Genomic DNA, 16,235 nt, shown 5'->3' with positions numbered 1-16,235 from the left:
CTCGACATTATTTATTGCCGGTTTGTACAATAGCTTCAAGAAAATATATTTGTCGGTATATGATGTTCATATGAATATGGGATACGTCGTAGTGGACTGCTCCGGAAATTTTGACGTCGTGGGGTCTTCTTGTTTGTTTGTTTCAAGGTGCGCCCAATATAAGCTAAGCTCACGGGCCTCAAACATTTCCGCCTCTACAAAGATGCGGCCGCCGAGGTCGGGATTCGACACTGCGTGACTTGCGGGCCAGCATCAAGTGCCAAGCCAGTATAGACCACAGTGGAGGGTGTCTTGGTCTTCCAAACATACCTGATTTATATCGGTCACTTGTGTGAGGCACAGTTATAAAAGCCGACGCAACAGACGTTCTTAAAGTTACGCAAAATCCCTAAACGAGCATGGCCGGTGGCGGCGGCCCGCAAGCGCACACACATCCGTGCGTAAAGGTTGGCGCACTCGTGCTTTTGCGCCCCAACGAAGGAACAGAGAGAGCTTTCAGTCGGAGAATCACAGAGGCTATAGTCACGCACCTTCGAAGTTTTTCGCCAAGAGAATTTAACGCGTTGCATAAGCTGTTTATTTAGCTTGACAAGATGGAAAGCGCCTACAGTTTGTTATAAGTAGTGTTGCGGAACGACCTGTTCTCGCCATCGGCCATACCATGCTGAATGCGCCGGTTCTCGTCCGATCACCGAAGCTAAGCAGCATTGGGCTCGGTCAGTACTTGGGAGGGAGACCACCTGGGAACACCGAGTGCTGATGGCAATTTTTTTTTACTTCTCAAACTATTTTTTTTTTGCACAGAAGGAACAGAAAGTGGAGAAGGGTGTTGTTTGATCTTGCAACGTCTCTGGTGTCTCGTTTAACACGCGAACAATAGCATACAATTAGCCAATCACAATTTGATGCGTGCGCACATGGGTTTATCTTTGGCACCCAGTGCGCATGACATATTCCATTTTTTCAATCTCCCTTCATCTTTTCTTTTTGCTATTTTTGTTAAGAGAAGACAGAGGGGCGGGGTGGGGGCGTCGTTTAACTTTTCGTCGTCATTCGTTGCTCGTATCATTACGCGCACGCGGAAACTTAATCCTTGCGCACACGGGTTTAACTTTGACGCGCGTGCAGTATGTGTGTGCGATATCTCTAATTGGAAGAACACCGAGGGCACATGGCACATTCTTCTGTTTTAATCTGCCTTGATGTGTGGTTTTTTTGGCTCAGAGGAAAAATAGAGGAGCGGGGGAAGAGTTCGAGGGTGTTGTTCAACTTTTGCACGTCATTCGTTTCTCACGAAGGAAATTATTGCGTGTGTATTATGCCGGCGCACGTTTGCTTAGCTGTATAGCGCGCATGGCAGTTCGATCGTGTGAAATCTCTACTCGACATTATTTATTGCCGGTTTGTACAATAGCTTCAAGAACATATATTTATCGGTATATGATGTTCATATGATTAAGGGATACGTCGTAGTGAACTGCTCCGGAAATTTTGACGTCGTGGGTTCTTCTTGTTTGTTTGTTTCAAGGTGCGCCCAATATATGCTAAGCTCACGGGCCTCAAACATTTCCGCCTCTACAGAAAATGCGGCCGCCGAGGTCGGGATTCGACACTGGGTGACTTGCGGGCCAGCATCGAGTGCCAAACCAGTATAGACCACAGTGGAGGGTGTCTTGGTCTTCCAAACATACCTGCTTTATATCGGTCACTTGTGTGCGGCTCAGTTATAAAAGCCGACGCAACAGACGTTCTTAAAGTTACGGAAAATCCCTTAACGAGCATGGCCGGTGGCGGCGGCCCGCAAGCGCACACACATCCGTGCGTAAAGGTTGGCGCACTCGTGCTTTTGCGCCCCAACGAAGGAACAGAGAGAGCTTTCAGTCGGAGAATCACAGAGGCTATAGTCACGCACCTTCGAAGTTTTTCGCCAAGAGAATTTAACGCGTTGCATAAGCTGTTAATTTAGCTTGACAAGATGGAAAGCGCCTACAGTTTGTTATAAGTAGTATTGCGGAACGACCTGTTCTCGCCATCGGCCATACCATGCTGTATGCGCCGGTTCTCGTCCGATCACCGAAGCTAAGCAGCATTGGGCTCGGTCAGTACTTGGGAGGAGACCACCTGGGAACACCGAGTGCTGATGGCAACTTTTTTACTTCTCAAACTTTTTTTTTGCACAGAAGGAACAGAAAGTAGAGAAGGGTGTTGTTTGATCTTGCAACGTCTCTGGTGTCCCGTTTAACACGCGAACAATAGCATACAATTAGCCAATCACAATTTGATGCGTGCGCACATGGGTTTATCTTTGGCACCCAGTGCGCATGACATACTCCATTTTTTCAATCTCCCTTCATCTTTTCTTTTTGCTATTTTTGTTAAGAGAAGACAGAGGGGCGGGGTGGGGGTGTTTAACTTTTCGTCGTCATTCGTTGCTCGTATCATCACGCGCACGCGGAAACTTAATCCTTGCGCACACGGGTTTAACTTTGACGCGCGTGCAGTTGGTGTGTGCGATATCTCTAATCGGAAGAACACCGAGGGCACATGGCACATTCTTCTGTTTTAATCTGCCTTGATGTGTGTTTTTTTTTGGCTCAGAGGAAAAATAGAGGAGCGGGGGAAGAGTTCGAGGGTGTTCAACTTTTGCACGTCATTCGTTTCTCACGAAGAAAATTATTGCGTGTGTATTATGCCGGCGCACGTTTGCTTAGCTGTATAGCGCGCATGGCAGTTCGATCGTGCGAAATCTCTACTCGACATTATTTATTGCCGGTTTGTACAATAGCTTCAAGAACATATATTTGTCGGTATATGATGTTCATATGATTATGGGATACGTCGTAGTGGACTGCTCCGGAAATTTTGACGTCGTGGGTTCTTCTTGTTTGTTTGTTTCAAGGTGCGCCCAATATATGCTAAGCTCACGGGCCTCAAACATTTCCGCCTCTACAGAAAATGCGGCCGCCGAGGTCGGGATTCGACACTGGGTGACTTGCGGGCCAGCATCGAGTGCCAAACCAGTATAGACCACAGTGGAGGGTGTCTTGGTCTTCCAAACATACCTGCTTTATATCGGTCACTTGTGTGCGGCTCAGTTATAAAAGCCGACGCAACAGACGTTCTTAAAGTTACGGAAAATCCCTTAACGAGCATGGCCGGTGGCGGCGGCCCGCAAGCGCACACACATCCGTGCGTAAAGGTTGGCGCACTCGTGCTTTTGCGCCCCAACGAAGGAACAGAGAGAGCTTTCAGTCGGAGAATCACAGAGGCTATAGTCACGCACCTTCGAAGTTTTTCGCCAAGAGAATTTAACGCGTTGCATAAGCTGTTAATTTAGCTTGACAAGATGGAAAGCGCTTACAGTTTGTTATAAGTAGTGTTGCGGAACGACCTGTTCTCGCCATCGGCCATACCATGGTGAATGCGCCGGTTCTCGTCCGATCACCGAAGCTAAGCAGCATTGGGCTCGGTCAGTACTTGGGAGGGAGACCACCTGGGAACACCGAGTGCTGATGGCAACTTTTTTACTTCTCAAACTTTTTTTTGCACAGAAGGAACAGAAAGTGGAGAAGGGTGTTGTTTAATCTTGCGACGTTATTGGTTGCCCGTTTAACACGCGAACATTAGCATACAATTAGCCAATCACAATTTGATGCGTGCGCACATGGGTTTATCTTTGGCACCCAGTGCGCATGACATACTCCATTTTTTCAATCTCCCTTCATCTTTTCTTTTTGCTATTTTTGTTAAGAGAAGACAGAGGGGCGGGGTGGGGGTGTTGTTTAACTTTTCGTCGTCATTCGTTGCTCGTATCATCACGCGCACGCGGAAACTTAATCCTTGCGCACACGGGTTTAACTTTGACGCGCGTGCAGTTGGTGTGTGCGATATCTCTAATCGGAAGAACACCGAGGGCACATGGCACATTCTTCTGTTTTAATCTGCCTTGATGTGTGGTTTTTTTGGCTCAGAGGAAAAATAGAGGAGCGGGGGAAGAGTTCGAGGGTGTTGTTCAACTTTTGCACGTCATTCGTTTCTCACGAAGGAAATTATTGCGTGTGTATTATGCCGGCGCACGTTTGCTTAGCTGTATAGCGCGCATGGCAGTTCGATCGTGTGAAATCTCTACTCGACATTATTTATTGCCGGTTTGTACAATAGCTTCAAGAAGATATATTTGTCGGTATATGATGTTCATATGATTATGGGATACGTCGTAGTGGACTGCTCCGGAAATTTTGGCGTCGTGGGTTCTTCTTGTTTGTTTGTTTCAAGGTGCGCCCAATATAAGCTAAGCTCACGGGCCTCAAACATTTCCGCCTCTACAGAAAATGCGGCCGCCGAGGTCGGGATTCGACACTGCGTGACTTGCGGGCCAGCATCAAGTGCCAAGCCAGTATAGACCACAGTGGAGGGTGTCTTGGTCTTCCAAACATACCTGCTTTATATCGGTCACTCGTGTGCGGCTCAGTTATAAACGCCGACGCAACAGACGTTCTTAAAGTTACGGAAAATGCCTTAACGAGCATGGCCGGTGGCGGCGGCCCGCAAGCGCACACACATCCGTGCGTAAAGGTTGGCGCACTCGTGCTTTTGCGCCCCAACGAAGGAACAGAGAGAGCTTTCAGTCGGAGAATCACAGAGGGTATAGCCAAGCACCTTCAAAGTTTTTTGCCAAGAGAACTTAACGCGCTGCATAAGCCGTTATTTTAGCTTGAGAAGACGGAAATCGCCTACAGTTTGTTATAAGTAGTGTTGCAGAACGGCCTGTTCTCGCCATCGGCCATACCATGCATTCCACTTCCGGCTTTCGAGCGATACGGTCGCGGAATGTTCGGCTCCGACGGAGCGGTACCAGCGGCCCGAACAGGCCGCGGTAACAGGGTTTTTGCGCCTAGCGCCGACGATTATCAGGTGATTCTGCCCAATCTGCCTTCCGGACGCATCGCTGCGAATACCGTTTTCCTGCATGGTGATCCGAGAGCCCGGCCTTACCGCGTCGAAGATTACCGGGACACTTTGGCCAAGCTTGGTGCGCTCGACGACGTTTTGGCGTTGGGGGCGTATCAAATGAACCACGTATGGGCTGTGACACTGACGAGTGCTGAAGCTGCTCGGAAGTTGCTCTCCGCCGTCGATGTGAAGGTAAAGAATCGCCCATGTTCGCCCATGTTCAAGCGAACCGCGAGGTTCGCTTGAAGCTTCACTGGTTGCTGCACGGCGTGACCGACGAAGACGTGCGTGTTGCCTTGACTCCCTATGGGAAAGTATTCGAAGTGAAACGGGAGAAGTGGCGAGCACCGGGCATCACAGAAAAGGGCTCAACGACGCGGTCTGTGGGATTAAAGCTGCACTCCGATGTCAAGGTGGATGACATTCCGCACCAGCTCAAGATTGCCGGAGAGCTGACTCTCGTTGTCGTTCCGGGCCGTGCACCGTTGTGCCTACGGTGCAAGAGTACCGGTCACATACGTCGCGACTGCCGAGTACCCCGCTGCAGTCGTTGTCGCCGCTTCGGCCACGAAGACGACGACTGCGCGAAGACATATGCCAGTGTGACCGGACCAGCGCAGGAAAGTGATGCACTGGAGCACCTCATGGACGAAGCAGACTCGGAAGAAACAGCAGGAGTTAACCCAAACTCTGCTGTGGAAGATGGGTCGTCATGCCATGAAGAAGAGGGCGTGTGTGGAGCACCAGGTAAGCCCGACGCCGGGCTTCCATACGAAGGCGTAAAAGAAAGCAGTGAAAAGGTGGATGCAAGCAGCACCGGTGACACGTGTCTTGGCTCAGCAGACGAGACCCCCTCCGAGGCTGAACCGATGACTGGGATTGAAAGCGACAGTGGCACTGTGACGGGGAAGCGTCCCCGTGACGAAGGGAAAAAAGACAAGGGCACCACTGCTGCCTCGCCGGACGAACCACCCGCCAAAACGACTCCCGCTCGGCGGCCTATCATCCGGCCACGGCCAAACATTTCGTCGGAGCGCAAGACGGCGGAAACGCCGCCTTCGCCAACTTAAGGACTGTACTGGGACAAGGCGTTCAGGAAGGAATTGCAGTTGTAAGGTAAGCGCCATGCCCCTGGGTTTTTCGTAGCCTTACAATGGTGCAAATAGAAAATTCAATCCGTGTGGCCACTTTAAATGTGCGTGGCCTGGCCTCACGGAGAAAACAATGTCAGCTTTATCGGCTAGTAAGTGACCTCGACCTTGACATACTGGCAGTCCAAGAGACTAAAGTCCATGGCGACGATGAAACTGCGGGCATGGTGCGCCAATTCTTGCCGCGGTATTCTGTTATAGTTAGCCATGTCATAGGGACTTCTTCTGGTTGCGTTTTGTTCGTCAGACAGAGTCTGGGTGCTAAAGTAGAAGCCTCAACGTCATGTCCGTCTGGTCGGCTCATTGTTTGTGATCTTTTGTTTTCGGGATTGGAATGGCGCGTAAGATGCTTGTACGCACCGACTGTCACTGACGAAAGACGCATATTTTTCGAACAACTAAAGCAGTATACCAAATGTAATAGGCTCCTAATCATTATTGGCGATTTCAACTGCGTCCTTTCAGCCAAAGACAAAACTAGCGAACGACATTACAGGGATGCAAGTACGGCTGTCTTAAGCGATACAGTAAGAGAACATGATTTGGAGGATGTGGCCGAATGTCTCGGTGGTGGCCGGACTATGCAGTACACCCACTTTCAGGCAGCCAGCCACGCCCGACTAGATAGGGCGTACGTGAGTGTTGAATTGGTACCGCTTTGCAAGGCATACCGTGTTAACGCCGTTTCATTTAGTGACCACTGCTTGGTTAGCTTTGTAGTAGCTAGCACGAAAGAAACGAAAAGGGCCTTCGAGTGGCAACTATGGAAATTGAATTCGAATCTGCTGAGTGATGAAAAATTTATAGAGGAAGTAATGACAGAAGTTGAAAAAATGAAAGTTCGCAGTAAAAACACGTTTAGAGAAAAATGGGAGAACTTCAAGCAGGTCGTTAAATTGAAGGCTTTGGAACGCTCGAGCACTATTAGCAGAGAAAAAGGAGCAGAAGAAAAGCTCATGCGCAGAAACCTGGAAAAATTGCTCCTCGAAGAATGTAGAATGCCCGGCATGTTTCTTGAAGATATTCGCGCGTTGAAAAGTAAAATTGAGCGGTTCGATGTCGAAAGATACCGCGGTGCTATGGTTCGGGCAAGAGCCGAGCGACTGATAACGGCAGAAGCACCGTCAAAAAGGGCGTTGGGCTCAGAAAAGTGGCATGCGCGCCGTAATCAGATAACAGAAATTGAACACGAGGGTGAAGTCAGCGATGACGCAGATGTTATCGAGCGTGCTTTCTTTGAGCACTTCAATGGTTTATTCGCCGCCAGCTCAGTTGATGTCGATCGTTTTAAAAAAGATTTTTTACCGCTGATGCCAAAGCTTGACAATAATACAAAAGAAATATTGGAGGAACCCATTTCGGAAGAGGAAGTTAACAGTGCTATTGAAAGTATGCATCCCGGGAAATCGCCTGGCCCTGATGGCCTGACTTCCGCCTTTTATAAGTGTTTCAAGTTTGAAATAACACCAGTCTTAGCCGACATTTATAATGAGGCATTCGAGCTGAAAATATTACCCCCGTCCTTTTCATCATCTCACACTGTTCTTATACCAAAATCGGAAGACCCCGTTGCACTGCGCAGAGTAAATTCTTACCGCCCAATCTGCCTCACTAATGGAGATTACAAGATATTCATGAAAATCCTAGCTAAAAGGTTGCAAACAGTCATTACGGAGCTCGTGGGGCCGCATCAGACGTGTGGCATTAAAGGTCGAACTATCCTCACGAATATACACGCAGCCCGGAGCATCCTCGAATGTTACGACGCTATTGGTGCGCCAGTCGCAATGCTGCAAATCGACCTCGAGAAGGCTTTTGACAGGGTGCCTCATGCAATTCTGCTGTGCATCCTATATTATGTGAATTTAGGGAAAATAATCAAAGAGGGGGTTGTCATGGCGTACCGAGACTGCTCAACGCGGCTAATCGTTAACAAGGTGGTGGGGAAGCGCATCCCAGTCAAGCGTTCGGTCCGTCAGGGTTGTCCTCTCTCACCACTATTGTTTTGTTTGTACATAGAGTCCTTTTGTTTGAGTGTCATAGAGAATGACTGTGTCCGTGGGTTTAAGCTGCACGAGGTTGAAGTCCGACTGTTGGCTTATGCGGACGATATTGCCATTTTTTGCGCGGACTCTGACAGCATAGCAGATGCTGTCAAATGCGTTACTAACTTCTGTGCTGCAAGTGGCAGCGCTGTAAACTGGGGAAAATGCCTTGGCTTTTGGCACGGTGACTGGCCAGAAACCCCAGACAGTTTTGCCAGCATAAGGTTTGTTACGACACCGGTGAAATACTTGGGTGCCCCCCTCGAATGCTACAAAGACAGCGATTCGTACTGGAAGAGCCAAGTGGATAACCTGCGGGAAAGAGTGAACAAGTGGAATGGCTGGAATTGGTCTATGTTTTCTAAAGCCACAATTTGCAACATACTCTTAGTGAGTAAAATTTGGTATATTTTACAAGTCTTACATTGTTCAAGGGTAAACATCCAAAAATTTCACCGTGTGTTCGCTGTCTTTGTGTGGGAATCGTCTTGGGAAAGATCGAGTCGGACCAATTTATTTATTCGAGTGCGAAATGGAGGACTGGGCTTGTCGCATTTGTTTTTAAGACAGGTAGTCAATCGATTTTGTTTCTTTAGAGACGTCGACAACCCATTCCTTCGCACTGTCTGTCAACTTCGCCTGGGGCAACACTTGCCTAACATGGTTGTATCAACCTGCAGCGTACCTGGTGGTGTTTATGACGAAGATGATATTTGATGTTTTATGGCGCAAGGGCCGTTTCACGGCCAAAGAGCGCCAGTTCATCTTGCTAAAAAAAATGGACAATGATTGTGATAAGCGGCTGTATAAGGGCCATAAAATTCCTCGCGGTAAGGCGGGTAAAACATACAAGTAATAAAATCATGACCATGCCGTGAAAGGTGTGTGTGGTGTGAATAGATGACAAAAGTTGGTGATAATAAAAGACGATGGTTGATATGTATGGCATTAGCACAAGTGCCTCACTCGTTCATACCCTTGCGTCCAAGGGCCGTGAGGCAAGTGCTTTCTTGTGTAACCACCGCAGCAAAAACCTCTCTGGAGAGGTCATGCTACGGGATGCCTGGGTATATGATATGGAAACTATGAATTTCTTTAAAAAACGCTAACAATGATTTGTGACTAAAAAGCGGTTCCCTACCGACGAACATTGCAGGGTGTAAAGGTATATGTTGTCGGTAGGATAGTGGGAAGTGGTGTCTTCTTAGTGTCTAAATGTTTACATTGAATTAAAACGTGAAGAACTGTTAATGTCTCACCACATTTATCACACAATGGTGGATCACCACCGGATAAAAGATGTGTGTGTGTCGTGTATGTGTGTCCTATCCTGAGTCTTGTTAGTGTTACCTCTGTTAAACGTGATTTTGATACTGGTGGCCAATGGCCAAGGTGTGGCTTGATAACGTGTAGTTTCTTTTGTGTGTGTGTATCCCACTTGCTCTGCCAGTAGTCCCTGAGGTTTCATTTGAGAGACGGCTTAAGATCAAGGGCCGGGATTGATATAGTTGTGATGGCAGTGCTCTCATGGACGGATGCAGCGAGCTGATCCGCCCTCACGTTGCCTTGGATCTCACGGTGCCCTGGCACCCAGCACACTACAACATGTTGTTTGTGTGTGTAGAGTGTACACAAAATGGAGTAAAGTGAGACAAGGACTGGGTTTTTTGTTTTTTAAGACTGTGCAAAGCCGTTACCACACTGAGGGAGTCTGTATAAATTACTGCCTTTTGTATTTGTAATTGTTTGATGTGTTTAGCTGCCACCAGTATCGCGTAAGCTTCCGCTGTGAAGATACTTTTGCGTGGATGTAGAGGGCCAGCATCCGAAAAGGATGGGCCGACAGCAGCGTAGGACACAGAGGAGTTGATCTTGGAGGCATCTGTGAAGAACTCAGGACGTGTGTATTTGTGTTGAAGTTCCAGAAAGTATGTTCGGATATGGGCAATAGGTGCATGTTTTGTAACCTCTAGGAAAGACACATCGCAGTCTATAGTCTGCCACTGCCACGGTGGCGGGTATGCTACAGGAGCCATTAAACTGTGTTCGAGTGACACTCCAGTGTCCTCAGCTAGACCATTCAGGCGAACTGAGAAGGGCTGCCTCAATGAAGGCCTGTTTTGAAAAAGAATGGAGCTCGCCAAGTCATTATTAGTAGAGTATGAGGGGTGCCTCTTGTCTGCTTTCACCTTAAGGAAGTATACAAAGGACATGTAGGTTCTTTGCAGATGAAGCGACCACTCATTTGACTCAACATAAAGGCTTTCTACGGGGCTGGTGCGAAAAGCACCCGTAGAAAGGCGGATGCCCAAATGGTGCACGGGGTCCAGCATCTTCAAGGCACTTTGAGTAGCAGACTGATAGACAACGGCCCCATAATCTAAGCGGGTGCGAATGAGGCTTTTATAGAGGTTCATGAGGCATTTCCTGTCACTACCCCACGTAGTACGTGACAACACTTTTATAACATTCATGGCTTTTAAACATTCTGTTTTTAAATACTTTATGTGTGGTACGAAGGTCAACTTGTCCAAGATTAAGCCTAGGAATTTATGCTCCGCATTCACAGACAGACGTTGGCCGTTCAGTTCTATGTCGGGTTCTGAGTGCATGCCTCTCTTTCGGGAGAACAAGACACGCGTGCTTTTTCCTGGGTTCAGCCGGAATCCGTTTTCCTCTGCCCATTTGGAGACCTTGTTTAAACATAACTGAACCTGTCGCTCACACATTGCTAGGTTGCATGACTTAAAGCCAAGCTGGACGTCATCGACATATGAGGAATAGAACATGTTGCGGGGGATGGAGAGGTGCAAGGAATTCATTTTTATAATAAAAAGTGTACAACTAAGTACACCACCTTGCGGTACTCCCGTTTTTTGCACAAATATTTGGGAGAGATTACTGCCCACACGGACGCGGAATTTCCGATTGGACAAGTAACTCTCGATTATAGAAAGCATTCTACCGCGCACACCCAGGTGAGAAGAGTCTCTTAATATCCCAAAACGCCATGTTGTGTCGTAAGCCTTCTCGATATCGAGAAACACTGAGAGGAAGTATTGTTTGTGGACAAAAGCGTCTCGGATCTGTGCCTCGATACGCACCAGATGGTCGGTGGTGGATCTACCCTCCCGAAACCCACACTGAAATTGGTCGAGCAGATTGTGTGTTTCAAGAAATGTAAAAGTCGGCGGTTTATCATTTTTTCAAAAAGTTTACAAACGCAGCTGGTTAGTGCAATGGGCCTATAACTTGAAACTGAGGAAGGGTCCTTGCCCTGTTTCAAAATAGGGATAACAATAGCCTCTTTCCAGGAAGCAGGGATGGTGCCTGAAAGCCAGATAGCATTGTATAGACAGAGTAAAATTTTTCGCGTTTTGAGCGGCAAGTTTCTCAACATTTCATATGTGACACGGTCGTAGCCTGGAGCGGAATTATTGCAAGAGTTTAGTGATGTTTGTAGCTCAGCTAAGTTGAAAGGTTGGTTGTATTCCTCGTAATTTGTGCACTTGGATTCTAGTTTCTGCTTTTCTATCTTTGCTTTGTGTCTTTGGAAAGCTTCAGTGTAGTGTGACGAGCTAGACACCTGCTCGTAGTGTGCACAGAGGAAGTTCGCTTGATCTTCTAGGCTATCACCCCGTGTGTTTACGAGTGGGAGTGAGTGTACTTGTCTTCCTGCTACCCTACGAACCATGTTCCAGACTTTAGCCCCTTGTGTATATGAATTTATCCCTGATAAAAACTTGTGCCAGCTTTCCTTTCTGGCCTGCCGACGCGTTCTCCTGCCTCGAGATTTTATTTTCCTAAAGCTCTCAAGGTTTTCCGCTGTCGGCGAGTTCCGCAGCAACCTCCATGCCCTGTTCTGTTCCTTTCGCGCATTCTGGCACTCAGTGTTCACCACGGAACGTGTCGTTTGCCGGGCAGTCCAGATGTTTGTGGAATGCACTTGGTTGCTGCGTCAGTAAGAAAAGCCGTGAAGTACTGCACAGCTTCATCTATGCCTAACCCGCATATGTCAGTCCAATTTAGGTGAGTAAGCTTTTGAAATCGTTCCCAGTTGGCTTTGTTTACCAGCCATTTGGGAACACGTGGAGGACATTCATTTATTATTGGTGTACTCAAAACTAAAGGGAAATGGTCACTTCCGTATGGATTATTTATGACTTTCCACTGAAGTAATGGTACAAGTGAAGGAGATGCGATACTGAGGTCTATGGAAGAGTAAGTTTTGTTGGCAAGGTTATAGTATGTTGCCTCTTTCCTATTCAACAGACAAGCACCCGATGAAATGAGGAATTGTTCAATGAGACGACCTCGGGCATCACAGCGAGAGTCACCCCACAGACCATTATGTGCGTTCAGGTCCCCAAGGACCAGATAAGGTTCAGGTAGTTCGTCGATTAAAGACTGGAATTGAAGTTTTTCGAGACGGTGGTGTGGAGGTATGTACAAAGAGCAAACAGTGACAAGTTTGTTTAGAATAACTGCTCGGACAGCCACCGCCTCGAGGGAAGTTTGAAGGGGTAATTGTGTGCATGCTATACCTTGACTTACTATAACCGCTACACCACCGGATGGTAGCATGGCATCATCTCTATCCTTTCGGAAGATTATGTAGTTACGTAAAAAGTTTGTGTTAGTTCGTTTTAAGTGTGTCTCCTGTACACACAGCACTCTTGGATTGTGTTCATGGAGGAGTTCTTGTAAGTCATCGAGGTTTCGAAGAAGGCCTCGGATGTTCCACTGTAATATTTCTGTCTGCATATTTAAACAAGAGAGATACTGCTGTGTGTACAAAGAGTATCCTGTGTTGGAGTGAGCTCGTTAATTCAGGTGGCAGGACGGTCGTCCGGCCCCGTTATTGGTTTTTTATTTTTCTTAACGCGCTCCAAGGAGGCGCGCCGCTCTTTTGGTACCAAGGGTACCGTTGTATCCATTGCCTCCCCAGAGGCACTGGTTGCCCGCACATGCGAGCTGGTGGTTCGGATTTTAGGCCTCGCCTGGTGATGATGATATATGGTGTTTTTGGCGCAAGGGCCATTTGATGGCCAAAGAGCGCCAGTTCATGAGACAGGAATGTGGACAATGGTTGTGATTAGCGGCTGTATAAGGGCCATAAAATTCCTCGCAGTAAAGCGGGTAAAAACATACAAGTAATAAAATCATGACCATGCCGTGAAAGGTGTGTGTGGTGTGAATAGGTGACAAAAGTTGGTGATAATGAAAAACGATGGTGGAGATGTATGGCATTAGCACAAGTACCTCACACGTTAGTACCCTTGCTTGCAAGGGCCGTGAGGCAAGTGCTTTCCTGTGTAGCCACCGCAGCAAAAACCTCTCTAGAGAGGTCGTGCTACAGTATGCCCGGGTATATGATATGAAAATTATGAATTTCCTTTAAAAACGCTAATAAGGATTTGTGACTAAAAAGCGGTTCCCTACCGACGAACATTGCAGGGTGTAAAGGTATATGTTGTCGGTAGGATAGTGGGAAGTGTTGTCTTCTTAGAGTGTCTAAATGTTTACATTGAATTAAAACGTGAAGAACTGTTAATGCCTCACCACATTTATCACACAATGGTGGATCATCACCGGACAAAAGATGTGTGTGTGTCGTGTATATGTGTCCTATCCTGAGTCTTGTTAGTGTTACCTCTGTTAGACGTGATTTTGATACTGGTGGCCAATGGCCAAGGTGTGGCTTGATAACGTGTAGTTTGTTTTGTGTGTGTGTATCCCACTTGCTCTGCCAGTAGTCCCTGAGTTTTCGTTCGAGAGACGGCTTAAGATAAGGGGCCGGGATTGATGTCGGTGTAATGGCGGTGCTTTCGTGGGCGGATGCAGCAAGCTGATCCGCCATCACGTTGCCTTGAATTTCACGGTGCCCTGGCAGCCAGCACACAACAACATCTCTGTTGAGTGTGTAGAGGGTGCATAAAATGGAGTAAAGTGAAACGAGGACAGGGTTTTTTTGTTTTTTAAGACTGTTCAGAGCCGTTACCACACCGAGGGAGTCTGTATAAATTACTGCTTTATGTATTTGTGATTGTTTGATGTGTTTAGCTGCCACAAGTATCGCGTAAGCTTCCGCTGTGAAGATACTTGTGCCTGGATGTAGAGGGCCAGCATCCGAAAAGGAAGGGCCAACAGCAGCGTAGGACACGGAGGAGTTAGACTTAGAGGCATCTGTAAAAAACTCGGGACGTGTGTATTTGTGTTGAAGTTCCAAGAAGTATGTTCGAATATGGGCAATAGGCGCATGTTTAGTAACTTCTAAAAAAGACACATCGCAATCTATAGTCTGCCACTGCCACGGTGGCGGGTATGCTACAGGAGCCATTAAACTGTGTTCGAGTGACACTCCAGTGTCCTCAACTAGACCCTTCAGGCGAACTGAGAAGGGCTGTCTCATTGAAGGCCTGTTTTGAAAAAGAATGGAGCTCGACAAGTCATTAATAGTAGAGTATGAGGGGTGCCTCTTGTCTGCTTTCACATTAAGGAAATATACAAAGGACATGTAGGTTTGCAGATGAAGCGACCACTCATTTGACTCAACGTAAAGGCTTTCTACGGGGCTGGTGCGAAAAGCACCCGTAGAAAGGCGGATGCCCGAATGGTGCACGGGATCCAGCATCTTCAAAGCACTTTGAGTCGCTGACTGATAAACAATGGCCCCATAATCTAAGCGGGTGCGAATAAGGCTTCTATACAGGTTCATGAGGCATTTCCTGTCACTACCCCACGTAGTACGTGACAACACTTTTATAACATTCATAGCTTTTAAACATTTTGTTTTTAAATACTTTATTTGGGGTACGAAGGTCAACTTGTTGTCCAAGATTAAGCCTAAGAATTTATGCTCGGCTTTGACGGACAGTTGTTGCCCGTTCAGTCGAATGTCGGGTTCCGAGTGCATGCCTCTCTTTCGAGAGAACAAGACACACGTGCTTTTTTGTGGGTTAAGTCGAAATCCGTTTTCATCTGCCCATTTGGAGATCTTATTTAAACCCAGCTGAACCTGCCGCTCACACATGGCCAAGTTGCATGACTTGAAGCCAAGCTGAACGTCGTCGACATATGTACAATAGAACATATTGCGGGGAATGGACAAGTGCAAGGAATTCATTTTAATAATAAAAAGTGTGCAACTAAGCACACCACCTTGTGGCACGCCTGTTTCCTGGACAAATGTTTGGGAGAGAATACTGCCCACACGGACACGGAATTTCCGATTGGACAAGTAACTCTCGATTATGGAAAGCATTCTACCGCGCACACCCAGGTGAGACAAGTCTCTTAATATGCCGAAACGCCATGTTGTGTCGTAGGCCTTCTCGATATCGAGAAACACAGAGAGGAAGTATTGTTTGTGGGCGAAAGCGTCTCGGATCTGTGCCTCGATACGCACCAGATGGTCGATGGTGGATCTACCCTCTCGAAACCCACATTGGTATGGGTCGAGCAATTTATTTGTTTCTAAGTAGTGGAGTAAGCGACAATTAATCATTTTTTCAAATAGCTTGCAGAGGCAGCTTGTTAACGCTATAGGTCTGTAACTTGATACAATAGAGGGATCTTTTCCCTGCTTCAAAATTGGAATTATAACAGCCTGCTTCCAGGCGGAGGGGATCACACCCGAAAACCATATGCGATTATAAAGAGAGAGGAGGGTTTCTTTAGTTTCGGAGGGTAGTTCCTTCAGCATCGCGTACATTACGTTGTCAGAACCTGGGGTAGATGTATTACAGCAGCTGAGTGCTGTTCGCAGTTCTGCTAAGCAGAATGGTGCATTATATGCCTCATTTCTTGGGGATTTTCTTTCTAACTTTTGTTTTTCTATTCGTGCCTTGTAATTCTGGAAGGATTCGGAGTAGTGTGAGGAGCTCGATAAGTGTTCGAAATGTGTGCCAAGAAAGTTGGCTTGATCCTCCAAGCTTTCCCCAAGGCTATTAACTAGTGGAAGAGAATACGTTTGTTGGCCCTTAATTTTCTTTATCTTATTCCACACTTTTCCCTCGTCTGTGTACGAGTTGATACTCGATATAAACTTTGTCCAGCTCTCTCGTCTAGCTTGTCGGCGCGTTCT

The 16,235-nt window shown here is 47.2% G+C and overlaps 3 non-coding genes across 3 annotated transcripts; all 3 read left to right on the top strand.

The window, feature by feature from the left end:
* Window positions 1-646: 646 nt before the first annotated feature.
* Window positions 647-765, top strand: LOC142768061 (5S ribosomal RNA). Its single transcript, XR_012885243.1, has one exon. It is a non-coding gene; the product is annotated as a 5S ribosomal RNA (ribosomal RNA).
* Window positions 766-2,028: 1,263 nt separating this feature from the next.
* Window positions 2,029-2,146, top strand: LOC142768064 (5S ribosomal RNA). The gene has a single exon (XR_012885246.1). It is a non-coding gene; the product is annotated as a 5S ribosomal RNA (ribosomal RNA).
* A 1,253-nt stretch (window positions 2,147-3,399) lies between these two features.
* LOC119173029 (5S ribosomal RNA) lies at window positions 3,400-3,518 on the top strand. Its single transcript, XR_005109984.2, has one exon. It is a non-coding gene; the product is annotated as a 5S ribosomal RNA (ribosomal RNA).
* Window positions 3,519-16,235: the final 12,717 nt, after the last annotated feature.

The sequence above is a fragment of the Rhipicephalus microplus genome, chromosome 7 (genome assembly GCF_043290135.1).
Source record: "Rhipicephalus microplus isolate Deutch F79 chromosome 7, USDA_Rmic, whole genome shotgun sequence".
Taxonomy (NCBI): Eukaryota; Metazoa; Arthropoda; class Arachnida; order Ixodida; family Ixodidae; genus Rhipicephalus; species Rhipicephalus microplus.
Note: the sequence above shows the minus strand (reverse complement) of the source record. Positions and strands in the feature narration are given on the sequence as shown.